At 42.6% G+C, this 15702-nt stretch overlaps 1 protein-coding gene across 2 annotated transcripts in view; it reads left to right on the top strand.

Annotated features, from left to right (window-relative positions):
- The window catches only part of RGS6 (regulator of G-protein signaling 6), a 745464-nt gene that overhangs the window by 488578 nt on the left and 241184 nt on the right, over positions 1-15702 (top strand). The window lies entirely within an intron of this gene.

Here is a 15702-nt window from a genome sequence, read left to right as displayed (position 1 = left end):
CCCCCATTTTAGGAAGAGGAGAAGGCCTTGGAAATAGGTGGCACAGGATCTGCCCATTTAAATATCAATAGAGCACTGGAAAAATCCATAGAATAGATATATTATATGAAAAGAGTTGGCCAAGTGGATCCTCTAAGTGAAGAGACTTGGACTCCTAAGGGACCAACTTAAGGATGGTAGGAATCAAGAGGATAAAGCGAGGGACTGACTGCCAAGGCACGCAGGACCGTAAATGTGATCTAGAATTAGTGAGACTGGGTCAGGACAGGACACGGTTCAGAGCTGTTGTACATAGGGTTGCTATGGGTCACAGGCAACTCAACAGCACATAACAACAAAAACAGCAAACTCATACATAAGTTTATTGCCCATATTTCTCTCTCTCAGAACAGCTGGTGGATTTGAACCATGAGTTGGCAGCAGAACTCCACCCAGTAGAGTTTGAACCCACTCAGTGACTCTGAGAAAGTAAAGTGTGGTAATCTGCTTTTATAAAAAGTATAGCTAAGAAAACCACATGAAATCATTCTCTTCTGCATAATATTTACATAGATTTGCATAGAATCACCATGAGTTAGAAACAACTCCATAGAAGTGCCTTAGGGCTTCTGTTCATTTGCATATGCACGAGACCCCACCAGTGGGCATTAGAGAGGCACCAAAGAAGGGACAAGCTGCTGCAAAGGAGACTTTCTAGGCCCTCCTCGTGTGTCCCGGGCATATTCGTAGTTTAGGTGAACTTAGTTGGAGAGGTGTACTTAGTAATGTAAGAGAAGTACCTGAGGCCCTGTGTTGAGTCCTTTGGAGTGGGCAATGGCCAGTACACTTAGTAAAGGGAAACCTCTATTCTCTCACACTTCTGAAATCTACAAGTCCAAATTCGGGCTGTTGGCAAGGCTATGTGGAGGCTCTACGGGACAATCTTTTATTGTCTCCAGATTGGGCTAGGCCCAGGCATCTTTGCCTTGTGATACCTGCTGTAAGTCCAATCTCTGCCTTCGTAAAACTTCCAAGTCTGTGTCAAATCCTCCTTTTCTTTCACGTGCAGAGAGATGCCAGTCGTATTCTATTAGGTGCCATTTAATGACTTCATCTTAACTTGACTACATCTGCAGAGACACTATTTTCCAAAGAGGGCATATTCATCGGCCCTGGAGTTGAGGATTGCATTGTGCCTGCCTCTTGGGAGAAACACAACTTAACCCATAAGAGAGGCCAATACTGACCTTGCACAGCTTTCCTTCCCCCATTCCAGGGAAGTCACTGGCAGGCTGGAAAAATGAAGACCTTTGCTCTGGTTCTCTCTGCATTTGATTCATTGGCAAGGGCATTACGTTTTTATATGCCTCAGCTAAGTGGCGTTTAAAAATCCATGTTAGTGACAGAATATTTCCTTTTAGATCCACAGGGCCCACACTGAAACTTAATATTGCATGCTTGTCAGAACGAATTCCAAACTCTCTCACAGCAGACCCCATGTGAGACTTAAAGTCTTCTGACCAGTGGGATTGATGGGTTTGGGGCCAGCTTTCAACTAAGCACCGCCAAAGAATTTTTTCTGAAGTGACATTTTCCAAGTGTTTGCTGTGTCCCAACTTCCCAAGACAAGATGCATGTTTCTGTCACTCTTTCCAGAGCCCAGAGGTCCAGAGGATATCTTTGGGTGCCAGCCTCCTCCAGTTCAGTTCATCATTGATGAAGCTGCCAATTGGGACCAGCAAGGGCTTTTGTCTGAACCCATCTGCAGTTCTGTTCACAGAAGGGCATGGTCAAGGATGTGAACTTGACTAAGACTCTACTAGTGGCAAAGAGAAGGCAGCCTGGCCAAGCACTGAGGCCAGGAAGAGTCTAGAAGGGGGAATGAGTTTACCTGGTACATAGCCCAGCACTGACCTTCTGTGCTAAATCACCACCAGTCTAAGATCCATGATTTAATTGATCTGATGGCACCTAGAGTTTGAGCTCTTTCCTTCCCTGGGCACTGGGGACGTGAACAGGCATTAAATTTCATTTGGAGTCTGAGAGTAAACACCAAGTCAAGACTGTATATTCTTCTTTAAAAAATAATTTTAATGAGCATTTACAGAGATTTTGGATTTCCATTAATTCATTGCTGCACTTCTCTACCCGCCCAGCCCTCCCCACCCACCCCCACCCCCAGTTCGCTCCTCTCTTTCAAAAGTAAAAGAAACACTCCTTCCCTGGTACACAATCCCCCCGCACCCCTCCCACCACCCCAAGTACATTCCATTATGCATCCTTAATTGTGGACTCTTGTGATAACCATAATACCCTATCATACATCGCTTTTAGATTATTCACTCCCTCATCTGTTTCAGTGCAGTATACACAATTTATCCAGTTTTTCTCAGTCTTACCCCAACCCTGATATCAATCCCATTTTACAACAGTGGCACCATGCAATATTTGTCCTTTTGCAACTGAGATATTCTGTATGTTCTTAAGTGGTTTGTTCATGGTCTCTGCTTTGTATTGTGTGAATGTGCAGCTAAGTTTTGAAATAGATCATTGATTATATGAAATACACATTGGTGACAATGGTCTCCAAAAGCTCAGCTCAGTGCATTTCCCTGGATATAGGGCAATAGGGCAGGGACTACCAAGACCTTCAAGAACTCCACCCATCCCATCCAACTGATGCTCCAGGATCAAAGGAACAAAGGGATCTATTCTATTCTTTTGCTCTCATATCTCCTGTCTCTCTCTCTCTCTCCCTCTCTTTCTCTTTCTCCGCCCCCCCCCCTTCATCCTTTTCCTATACTGCTTCCTGGCATTTTCTTGGAGCTAATCTCAATTATCCCTTGAACTGGAAACTGGAAATCTTTATTTAATGTTTCTCATCACGTTAACAGGGGAAGAAGGGACAATATGCCTGATTCATCATTTCAACAAATGCTCCATTCTATTCTTCCCCATCCAGATGAATTCTCCCTTGAAAGTTCAGGTCTGTAATGCTTTGTTCTTTAGAGGGAAAAAAACCTGTTTACAAATGTGAAATTATTCTGATTATCTAATCTCTGTTGCATTCCTCAGCAATGCAAAGAGTGAAATGATGCATGAAATCACCTGTCAGCTGGAATTAGACAGGGATGAGTTTACACACACAGAGGTGGCTGTGAATGATTTAACTGGAGGGACCCTTGCCTTGTATCTGCCTAGACACAGCTTGACCCAAGTAACTTTGGAGATGCAGTCGGTAGGCCCAGAACCTCCACTTAGCTAAGGAGACTGTCTGACAGACTCTGTGGGCCATTGCCAGAACCAAAGTCTCCTTGAGAAAAACTTGAACCAAGCTCCTGCAAGCTCCAGATGGCTCACAAACTATAGAGGAGATCAGTGGAGTTCTGAAGGCATTCCCAGAAAAAGAGAGTTGGTGATGTTTGAATCTGAGTCGTAGGTTTGCCTTCATACTAAGCTCAGCGTGATCATTAGGGGTTTCAGAGAGCCTGCTTAACACTGGTATTCAGAGCCTTTGAGTCAGTCGCAACACATGCGCTAGTTGAGGGAGCTCTGATGGCCTAGTGGTAAGGAGTTGTACTGCCATCCAAAGACACGCAGTTTGAACCCACCAGTGGCTCCATGCGATAAAGATAGGCTATCTCCTCCTATGTGATTTAAAACCCACTGGAGGGTCTACTGAGTCATTTCTGACTCAACAGCATATACCACCACCACATAAAAGTGTTGCCTCATAGCAACCTTGTGTACAACAGATCAAAACCTCGCCCCATCTAGTGCTATCTCAGCTGTATTTAAGTCTGTTGTTGCAGGCACTAACCATTTACGAATACCCCTAATATCCACCTGCATTGGAACTAATGAAAGAAAAAAAGAGAGAGAGAGAGCAGAAAGAAGGAGGAGAGAAAAGAAAAAGCCAGATGCATAGGAGTGAGGAAAGTGGAGGTCAAAATACCACATTTCTTCTGACTGACCAGTCAGAGAACAGAAGGACAGCAATGTTGCGTGTCCTGAAAGACAACTCCCCAGAATGAGACACTCTTTCTCATCCAGTGCTAGAAACAGTATGTCTCCGCCTGAGTGATCAGGGTCCAGGTCACTTTCTCCCTGAGGCAGAGAGTGGAGATGAACCATCCTCTGTGCTGAGAGGAAGGAGCCAGAGACGCACCATGCTTGTCAATTCTATTGCCCAGACTCACTTTTCAAATGGGTTTTTCAGATGGGATACAGCTCTGTCCTGCTGAGGAGAAGGCAGAAGCTGTGGAAAGAGGTAGGAATATTTCAGGAAAATCTTTCCCGAGAAAAATAGCATTCCCTGTGCTTTCTGTGGGGATGCAAGACTGTATTTGGAAGAGAGAGTTACAGAGATGGCAAGAAGGGGCACAGGACCTTAGAAGTCAGTGAGCCACTTTCATTCTGAAGAAGGAAACTGAGGCACAGATGAACTCACAACTTGGAGTGTGCTTATGCAACTTTTTTGAAGACTGAGCTGACTTTGTGTCACTTAAGAGTTGGGGGGGGGGCAGGGAAAACCCCTTGACACTAAATCAAATAAAGGTAGTTTGTCCCTGGGCTTTTTCTCTTTGGAGCAGGCAATTGTGAACAGGATCAACTCCTCCCCAAGGCATCAGCAGGATGTGAGTTTGAGAAGAACACCTGAAGGACAACTGAATGACGAATTTTCTCATTGTAGTCTCAACAGAGGCGGCCAGACAGCTTCCTGGCCCATGGAGGTCTACTCCTCTGTGGGATCGCCAGTCCCTCTATTTCCCACTGGGACTGTCATAGGCTTAGAGAATGTACAGTGATCTGACTGCTATGCGAGACAAGAGATGTTAGGAAAACAAATTTGATAACATGATATTGAGCCAAATAAAAGTAAGCTGTTGATAGTTTGCCTTGGACTTTATCTCCTTAGAAATGGGAATGGGAATGGAATTTATTCCTTCCAGAAGCACTGGGCAGGATGACCAGACTGGGAAGGGTCAAAGGGGGGTGAGGAAAGCTCTCTGGTAACCCATAAGGTGGATGTCCTTGCCTTCCGGTCTGATGGGCACCAGTTGTCATGCCTGGTTCTGCAGATCCTCAGAACTCAAGGCAGCTCTTTGGCTTCCTTTCTGTCCTGTGGCTGTAACCCCTCTGCTGTGTTTAGCTCATGAGCTTGGTCACCTCAGAAAATATCACATCACAACACATCATGCCACTGGATTTGTGTACCATCTTTTCTCCAGTTGAGGTTTGGGGTACCAACCCTGAAGTGCCTTGGACTGGCATCAGGAGAGCCCCGTGAATGTATTATAAAAGGCAAGAGAGGGCCCTGCCCATCACTTTCAGGGGGCCAGCCACTTAGGCACTATATTGTCCAAGGGCTCTAGTCCTTGTCTTGCCAAGAGGACAGTTACCATCTCAATGTGAGGTTTATTTCCAGTCTGCAAGGTAACAAGTTCACACAGACATTAGATTTCCATTCCCATCAAATCTCGGCTTCCTAAAATGACCTACATGTTGGCAAAGGCTTTTTATCTGTCAGAAGTTGTTATCCTGTGGAAGTGTGTGCTTGCTCTCTCTTTCAACTTCTCTCTCTCCACTCTCCTCCCTGCCTCTCTCACTCCTTCCCTCCCTCTCTTTATCTCCCTTTCCCTCCCTGCAAGCTCTTCTCAGCTGCACTCAAATGCAGACTGTGCACTTGTTTCTCTACCTCCCTAGTCCCTAAAACCCCTGCCACCCAACTCCCTGGATGCTTGAATACTCAAAGAAAATGTCTTAAACCCATATATTTGATGTCCACAAGGAGGCTCCTTGAATACAAAAGGCCATTTTTGAGGGAGCTTGCCCATGGTTTTAGCGGTACCATCCTTCCACATAAAGCTCAGTATTGAAAATTCCCCAGCTCTGTAAAGACCTCACCATAAAAGCTCAGCCCGAGCCCACTTCTCTTCAGGGGTCATGGGGTCTGGCGCTGAGCCAAGTACTTCCCTTTCCAACCTTGAAAGAGCTTTCCTTACATCTCATTCCAGCCCTGCAGTAACATGGTGAGGCAGGTGGGGCTCGGAGGATAAGACCACAGGGTAGGCAAGCCCCAGAGCTCTCCTCCCGCTCCAATCTCATTCACGTTGGCTGCAGGAGGAAGGTGTGCTGGGCTGGATTGGCCTGGACCTGGACCTGTTGTTGTTGTTATATGCCATCAAGTCAAGTACAACTCATAGAAACGCTATGAACATCAGATCTGAACCCTGTTCCTCTCCTGTGCCGTCCTCATCGTCTCTGCCACATTTGAACCATAGCTGCAACCACTGTGTCAGTCTATCTTGCTGAGAATCTTCTCCTCTTTTACCGACTCTTCACCTTTCTAAGCACAATATTATGTGAAACAAAGCTTCCTCATCCTTACCTTCAAAGAATACTCTGGTTTCACTTTCTCCAAGGTGTATGTGCTTGTTCGCTTGACAGTTGAGGGGATAGTCAGTATTCTTCTCCACCACCACAAACTCAAAGTTACCAATTCTCCTCCTGTTAACGTCATTTTCTCATTTTCCTTATTCATTTTCCAGCTCTCAGATGCATACCAGGTGTTTGGAGAGATGATGGTTTGACTCAGGCACACCTTAGTCTTGAACCTGACATCATTGCTCCTAAAATTTTAAAGAGGTCCTTGACAGCTGACTTTCCCAATGCAACACATCTTTTAATTTTTTTTTTTACACTAGTATCAAGGGTGTTGATTGTGAATCCAAGTAGGATAAAATCATTGACAATTTCAAGTTTTTCTCCATCTATCAGGATGCTGCCTATCAGCCTAGCAGTGAAAATGTTGTCTTCTTGATGATGAGATGGGATCCATATTGAAGACTGTAGTCCCCATTAAGGCATTTGCCTAGATGGCAAAGGCCTAACAAATGTCTGTCTTGAACATTTATTTTCTGGATACATTTGTTTCATGATGGGGTCTCCTCAGCTCCATCAGGAGGGGAACTAGAGGGGAAGTGATTTTACCTGTGACAAAACAAGGATCAGAAACACAGGCAGAAAATCCAGTCTGTATGATCATGAGGTGAAACTCTTTCATCCCTCTTGGATGTTGTCTCCCCTGCGAACCTGGTCAAGGGCCCTACCACCACTGCCATCACCTTGACCTCTTCTGCCTGCAGCCCTTGATGCAGCCCAAATGCAAAAGTAATGCCTAGCAACCCAGGGGCTTGTTTCAAGAAATGCTTCTTGTCCCAGCCTGCAGTGGCAGGTCTAGATAAAAGGGTCCAAGGATGGTGGTCCTGCCTAGAAGCTGTGTTTGCCGAGAAAACACTTTCTTTTTCCTTGCATGATGAAATTATTGAAGTTGATAGATTTTTTTGAAAGAAGGGCTTATCACTGTCCTGCCATCTCTGTTTTAACACAAGTCTTCTTAAGAGCAGTTTCCTTTTTATTGCCTTTTAACCAGTGTTTTAGTACCTGGCAGTAAAAGTATCGAGACTTTCCTGGCAACAAGTGGCACCTTGCCAGTGGGTGGCCCACTTGTACCTAGAGCGAGAATGAGCTTCCAAGCGCTTTGCCTCTGCCATTTGCTGGCAAATCTATGGCAACTGTGCAGTAGAAGAGGAACTTGCTTTGCATGCCCAAGAAAATGAAATAAGCAGAGCACATATCAATCTGATTTAATTTTTTTTAATCTAAGAAAGAGCCCAAGCAAGACTAGGAAGCATTTCACTATGTGGAAGATCTGTAGGATAAAACCCTGTCTTCGACAATAAGCTCCCCGTCCCCCCTCTGGTAAGGGCAGCAGGGTAGGTTTTCAGTTACTTCCGGTGATCGTACTGGTGGAGGACAAGCCAGGGTGAGGTGAAGGTCACAGGCCAGTGAGGAACGGTCTGAGGAGAACCCCATGGAAGCAGAGTAGAGGTCGGATGAGCACTCCACCTTGGGCTCTGAAGTGGGATGAGCCTTGGAAGCTTCTTCTGAACCTACTAACCCTCAGTAAGCTGGTCAGGTTGCCTCACTTTTTCATATTTCCATGCAATGTTCTGTCCACCCAACGTCTAAAGGAATGAGATATGCAGGGCAGGTAGAGCGGCTGGTATCCCAACTCTAAATGACAGTGTCCTTCATCTCCTGCTTGTGGGGAAAAAATGAGAAGGAGAGGAGAAATAAAAATGTGGAGAAACCCCTGGATCTGAACCGTGACTATTTGGAAGAAGTGCAATTGAGGTGTTGTGGGGTGTTGGTTTTGTTTTTTTTTTTAATCACTTAAGTTGAAAAGTTAAAGGGAGAAACACTTTATTCTATTCCTTGCTCACATCCTTAGAATGGCAGAAACGGAACAAAAGCTTATAAACATTCATAATACATGTATATGCATATACTGGAAATGTCAAAGGAAATTTCCGGGAGGAAGTCAGTTTTTAAGCAGGGCATGAAGGCACACTCAGAATTCAGATGTGTTGGAGTTGTTGGATGACTTGCTGAATGAACAGTGAGTTCTTTGCAGATAGTTAATCCCAGAAACCAGAGTTTGGAGGATTGATGCTGTAAAAGCCATGTATATGATGCCAATTGATAGAAGGCCCTGAATTACCTTACACGGACATTTACTTTCTAATGGTTGGAAATAGGTTTTTGTGGAGGAGATAACATATATAGATTATTATTCAAACCCTAAAATCTATTCTAGTCTTGAATTTAGCTGTTCGATTTGGCACTCTAGAAGGTATTGAGGAAATGTCAGAAAGAAAATGAGCCAGAGGCCACTAAAAATATTTCAAAAGGACAAGTGATTCCAGAATACAAGATGGCCTTGTATATGAGGGAAGGTAGTCTGATAGTCGTTGCTTCTCTCCAAGAAGAAGAAATGATAATAATATTCTAGAGCACTGAGCAGACCCATTTTTCTTTAGAGATAAAAATAATGGCTTCTCTTCAGCTGCAAGAAGAAGGAGATATTCAGGTTATAACTTTAATATCTCTGTAGAAACTTCATAAAAAAGGCCCCATGCTTAAAGTTGGAGCATTTTATAGTGACAATCCAAAGGTTCTGGAAGTTCACATCTACCATCTAATTGCTCCACAGGAGAAAGATGACAATCTCCTCCTGAGATTGTGACTTACAGCCTCTGGAAACCTGCTGGAGGGTCGCCTAGGAATCTACTCCACGGCAATGAGTGGATGAGTGTGACTACAGTACCATTTGGGCTTTATTGCTGCGTATTTTCTCTTGGACAACTTTCTTTAGTGGCTTAGATTAAAGGGAAATGAGTGAGTCAAATCTGAGATAAGAAGTATAAAGGGAATATCTCTTTCCTTGTGTAGACTATGAGGCAGAGTCAATGAAAGGGATTTTTGTGACTCACTTCAGAAGCTCCTGGAAATGACTTCTGAAGCACATATCTAATTCGACTTGCCTAATTGGATGGTAAAATTTGATCTCACATATCTTTAGCATGTTGTTGGATGGGGCCAATCCTTGGAAAAAGACGACATGGTGGGGAAGGTAGAAGGTCAGTGAAAAGTGGAAGACTCTCAGAGAGATGGATTGACACGATAACTTTAGCAGTGGGCATGATACTTTAAGGCAGATACTTTAAGGATAGCATAAGATAAGGCCAAGTTTTAACTTAACTGTTCTTAGAGTCACTATGATTCATAGGTGATTCGGCAGCACCTAAAAATAATAACAAACAAAAAAAAATGAAACACTTAGAATGTCAAGGAAGCAATCACTCAAGTTGTGGACAGGTATCTTCACTGATAGCTTCTCCCAGAAGCTACCACAGTTTCAAGTTTACCACTGGTTTGGTCTTTAAACTGTTCAGAAGGAACAGAGACTGTCAGTGACTGAGAAATCCACTCATTTCTTTCTTTGTTGCTTTTAGGTCCCATTGAATTAAATGTGACTCATAGTGACTCTATGAACACCAGATCTAATCCCTGTCTGATCCTGTGCTATCATCATCATCATCATATCTGACATACTTCAGCCCATTGCAACAGTCACTGTATGAAGTCTATCTGGTTGAAGGTTTTCCTTTCTTTTGCTGACACATTAACTTTCCAAACATGAAGTCCCTCTCCAAGGAATAGCCTCTCCTAAAAATGTGACCAAAACATGTGAGATCAAGTTTTGTCAGTTTTGCCTCTGGCCATAAATTTAAAAAATTTATTTGTTCATTCTTAGGGCAGCCTATGGGCTATTCTGCAATAATGTTCTCCAACACCATTGTCAAAAGGCTTATTCATCCTTATTCATTGTCCAGCTTTCAGATGCATAGCAAGTGACTGAAAAGAACATGGCCTGAATCAGGTGCACCTTAGTCCTCAAACTGACATCATTGTTCCTCAGTAATTTTGAGAAGTCTCTGACTTCAGACTTTCCCATTGCAATATCTCCTCATCTCCTTACTGCTGGTATAGAGAGTATTGACTTTAGAGCTAAATAAAATAACATCATTGATAAGTTCAATCTTTTCTTCATTTATTATGATGTTGTTTCTTTTTCCAGTGGTGAGATTTTTTTGTTTGTTTTCTTGATGTTGAGATGTAATTAATATTGAAAGCTGTAGTCTTTTATCTTCTGCAATTAGCACTTTAAATTCTCTTCATTTTCAGCAAGCAATGCTTGACATTGGCATAACGCAGGTCATTGCTGAGTTTAATTCCTATCGTGATGCACATTCTTCTTCATGGAGTCCAGATTCTAGAATGATCCCATCAGTTTACAGACTGAATAGTTATGGAGAGAAGATAGAATCCTGATACACACCTTAATTTTAAAACATGTAGTATTCCCTTGTTCTGTTCACACAGCATCTTCTTCGTCTAGGTATAGGTTCGGCATGAGCATAAATAAGAGTTCTGGGATTCCCATTCCTCTCGATGTTAGCCATAATTTGTTATGATCCACATAGACAAATGCCTTCATATACTCAATAAAGCACAAATAGACATTCTTCTGGTATTCTCTACTTTTAGCCAGGATAAGGCCCCAGGAATAGATGGTATACCAATTGACATATTTCAGCTAACAGATGCTACCCTGGATATACTCACCAAATTGTGCCAAGAAATCTGGAGAACAACCACTTGGCCAACTGACTGGAAGATATCTATATTTGTTCCCATCCCAAAGAAGGATGACCCAACAGAGTGTGGAAACTATAGAACAATATTGTTAATTTCACATGCAAGCAAGATTCTACTGAAGATTATCCAAAAATGACTGGAACAACACATCAGCAGAGAACTGCCAGAAGTCCAAGCTGGGTTTAGAAGGGGTCGTGGTAGTAGGGATATTGTAGCTAATGTTAGATGGATCTTAGCTGAAAGCAGGGAGTACCAGAGGAATGTATATCTGTGTTTCATTGACTATGCAAAGGCGTTTGACTGTGTGGATCATAACAAACTGTGGCTCACTTTGAGAAGAATGGGAATCCCAGAACACTTGATCGTGCTAATGAGAAACCTATACTTGGACCAAGAGGCAGTCGTCAGAACAGAGCAAGGAAACCCTGCATGGTTTAAAATTGGGAAGGGCGTACCAGGGATGTGTCCTGTCTCCATACCTTTTCAACCTGTATGTGGAACGGATTATCTGGGAGGCTGGGCTCTATGAGGAGAAATGTGGGGTCAAGATTGGTGGATGATCTATCAACAATCTGCGTTATGCAGATGACACAACCCTGCTTGCTGAAACTGAAGAGGACCTGAAGCACTTGCTGCAGAGGGTAAAGGACTGACACCTCCAATATGGATGGAGGCTCAATGTCAAGAACACAAAGATTCTCACCACTGGGCCAATTGGCAGCATCAGGATGGATGATGAAGAGGTTGAGATTGTTCACAGCTTTTGTATGTTTTGCTCCACAGTCAGTACTCTTCGCACCAGTAGCCAGGAAATTAAAAAACACATTGCCATGGGAAACTCTGCTGTTGGGGACCTCTCCAAAGTACTGAAGAGCAATGGTGTCTCTCTGGCGATTAAGGTGTGTCTGATACAGGCCATGGTCTTTGCGATCACTTGTTATGCATCAGAGAGTTGGACAATGACTAGGGAGGATAGAAGGAGAATTGATGCCTTTGAGCTGTGGTGCTGGAGAAGAGTATTGAGGGTACCATGGACTGCTAGGAAAACAAACAGCTTCATCCTGGAAAGGGTCAAACCGGGCTGCTCCTTGCAGGCAAGGATTCTGGGGCTTCGCCTGACATACTTTGGACATGTTGTAAGGAGAGACAGATCTTTAGAGAGGGACATTATGCTGGGCAGAGTGGAGGGAAGGTGCAGGAGGGGAAGGCCATCTATGAGATGGACTGATTCAGTGACTAGGGTAATCAGATGGGTGTGTCAGAGATGGTTCGATTGGCACAGGACAGAGCAGAGTTTAGGGTTGTTGTACATAGGGTCACTATGTGTCACAAGCGAATCATGGCACATAACAAAAACAACAACAACAACCATCTGACATTGCCAATGATATCCCTTGTGCCATGGCTTCTTCTAAACCCATCTTGAACTTCTGGCAGCTCTCCATCAATGTGCTGTTGTAGTCATTTTTAAATGATCTTCAAGAATATTTTGTTTGCATGTGATATTAATGATATTGTTCTGTAATTCCCATATTCTGTTGGATCACCTTTCTTGGGAATGAGAACGAAGATGGATCTCTTCCAGACAGTCAGCCAGGCAGCTGTTCTCCAAGTTTCCTAGCATAGACTGGTGAGCACATCCAGGGTTGCATTTGTTAGTTGAAACGTTTCAATTAGTATCCCATCTATTCTTCGAGCCTTATTTTCTTTTTTGCCATTGCACTCGGTGCAGCTTGATTTTCTTCCTTTCTTACTATTGGCTTTTGATCATATGGTCCTTCCTGGTTTATTTCAGTGTCAGCTAATTCTTTAAGGTACAGTGTCTCTGTATATTCCTTGCATTTTCCTTTAATGCTTCCAGGACCATTCAATATTTTCCCAGTACATCTCTAAGAATTGAAACGTGAGGTTTTAATTTATTTCTCAGTTCTTTCAGCTTGAAAAATGCTGAGCAAGTTATTTCCTTTTTATTCTCAGACCCTAACTTTCTACACATTACATTATAATACTTTGTCTTTTTTTAACTACCCTGTTGAGCATTTACTTTAGCATTCCTACCCTTTGTTTTGGCTTCTTGACACCCAATACAATTTTCAGTCTCTTCTAATGTCCATTTTGGTTTTTTTCTTTCTCCTCTGTCTTTTTGCTCCCTTCTCATGACCTTTTGTTCTCTTCACAGATGATATCATTGGTGGCATCTCAGAATTCTGCTAGTGCTTTGATCATTGGTGTTCAATGCCTCAAACCTATTCCAAAGATAATTTTTTTTTATTCAGGAGGGACGTATTCAAGGTCACAGATTTATTCTTGTGGGATTGTTTTCATTTTCTTCAGCCTCAATTTAAACTTACAAACTAGTAATTGATTATCTGTTCCACAGCCAGCACCTGGCCTAGTTTTAACTGGTAACTCTGAACTTCTCTGATGATTCCTTCCACAGATGTCATCAGTCAGTCCCTATGTAGATCATTTGGTGAGATTCATGTGTAAAGATGCAATTTGTGTGTTTTTTTAAAAAAGTATTTGTGATGAGTAAATCATTGAGCACACAAAATTCAATCATTTGATTTCCAGCCTCATTTCTGTCACCAAGCCTGCACTTTCTGACTACTATTCCTTCTTTCTTGTTTCCAACTTTTGCATTCCCGTCACTAATTATCATCAACACATTTTGATTTCATGAGTGGTCAATTTCAGACTGCAAAATTTGATAAAAAAAATCTTCAATTTTCTCCTCTTTAGCTTTAGCTGTTGCTGCATCTATTTGAAAAAGTCATATAAACAGATCTTCTTTGTATGCATAAAGATAGTATCCTATCACTCACAACATTCTTAGTTCAGCATAGAATTTGAAATTACCTTTTCAACTGTGAATGCAATACCATTCTACCTCTGTTTTTCATTCTCAGCATAGTATATCATGTGACTATCAGATTCTAAGTGGCCATTGTCAGTCTGCCTCATCTCACTAATGGCTAGAATGTCAATGTTCAAGTGCTTTGTTTCATTTTTGACAACGTCTTGTTTTCCAACATTGGTACTTTGTATGTTCCATGTTCTAGTTATTAAATGGTGTTTACAGCTGTTTCCCCTCTTTTTGATTGACTTCAGATCTGGACTCTACATTGAACACTAGGAGAGAAACCATGTTTCTTTATTCTGTGTTCATGTTCACTTCCTCCTTCGGCTGAACATTGACCTGTGTGGGAAACAATGCAGGATATTAGATTTTCTGAACATTTTCTAGTGAGTAGGTCTGTTACTTTTCTACAGCTGCTGTAACAATCACACATTCTCTCATTGCTGTTGAATTGTTGAGTCAGAACCTACTGACCCTGCAGGTTTCCAAGGCTGCAAATTGCATGGAAGAAAATGGCTCAACTTTCTCCTGGAGAGTGAATGGTGGATTTGAACCACCAGAGAGGTGAAGTCTTTACATTAACAGTGCAGCTCCGTGCGGGTTATACCACCAGAGCTTCCTAACCACAAATTAGTGGCTTAAGATGTGCACATATAATAGTTTATAGCTCTGCTGGCCAGCTGTCTGACATAGGTCTCACTAGGCTGAACTCAGGCTGTCCCCATGGCTATGGGGTGTAATCTGTGTCCTTGTGTTATCTCGTTGCTGCTGTAAGACGCCATTGATTTGAGAATGACTCACAGCAACACTCTGAACCACAGATCTGAACAGTGTCCTATTCTGTGCCATCATCTTCACTTCTGACATACTCAAGCCCATTTCTGAAGTCACTGTGCCAATCCATTTGGTAGAGAATTTTCCTCTTTTTCACCAACCCACCACCCTTAAAAGTATGATGTCCTTGTCCGAAGAATAGCCTCTTCTAACAACTTTCCCAAAGAATGTGAGATAAAACTTTGTTATTTCTGCCACCAAGGAGCACTCTGGCTGTTCTCTCTCCAAGACATATCTGTTTGTTTGTTTGTTTGGCAGTCCATGGGATATTCAGTGCTCATCTCCAACACCACAGCTCAAAGGCATCAATTCTTCTTCTGTCATTTTGGTTCATTGTCCAGCTCTCAGTTGGATAGCAAGTGATTGAAAAGACCATGAACTGAATCCAGCACACCTTAATCCTCAAAATGACATTATTGTTCCTCAGTAATTTGGAGAGGTCCCTAACTTCAGGGGCCTCTAGCTTCTAGAAACAACCTACATTTCTTAACTCATGACCCCTTTCTTCAACACCAACAAAGTTCCAGATCTGTCTTACTACGGGCACATATAACCTGCTGCTTTTAAGGACTTACATGCTTATGTTAGTCCCACAAGACTAATCAAAACTAATGACCCATTTAAGGATCCTTAACCTTAATCACATCAACAGTGTTCCTTGTGCATGTTAGGTATTATATTCACAGGTTCTAGGGATTAAGACAAGGCTATGTTTGGGAAACTATTGTTTGTCTGGGATTTGGTTTGTTTTGGGGTTTTTTTTAACAAGAGTTTTTTATAGGGGTTTGTTTTATGTTGCCTACTACAAGCTCAATATCAGCTGTGAAAACTAGGCTGGGGGCTGATTGTGGAACAGACCACCAATTACTCACATGCAAGTTCAAGCTGAAGCTGAGGAAAATTAAACCAAATCCACAGGAGCCAAAATATGACTTTGATTTCATACCAGCTGAATTTCAGAA

Source organism: Elephantulus edwardii, unplaced genomic scaffold (assembly GCF_000299155.1).
Source record: "Elephantulus edwardii isolate Elephantulus edwardi_28Jun2011 unplaced genomic scaffold, EleEdw1.0 scaffold00037, whole genome shotgun sequence".
NCBI lineage: Eukaryota > Metazoa > Chordata > Mammalia > Macroscelidea > Macroscelididae > Elephantulus > Elephantulus edwardii.
The sequence above is the reverse complement of the archived record's forward strand: the minus strand, read 5'-3'. Positions and strand labels throughout refer to the sequence as shown.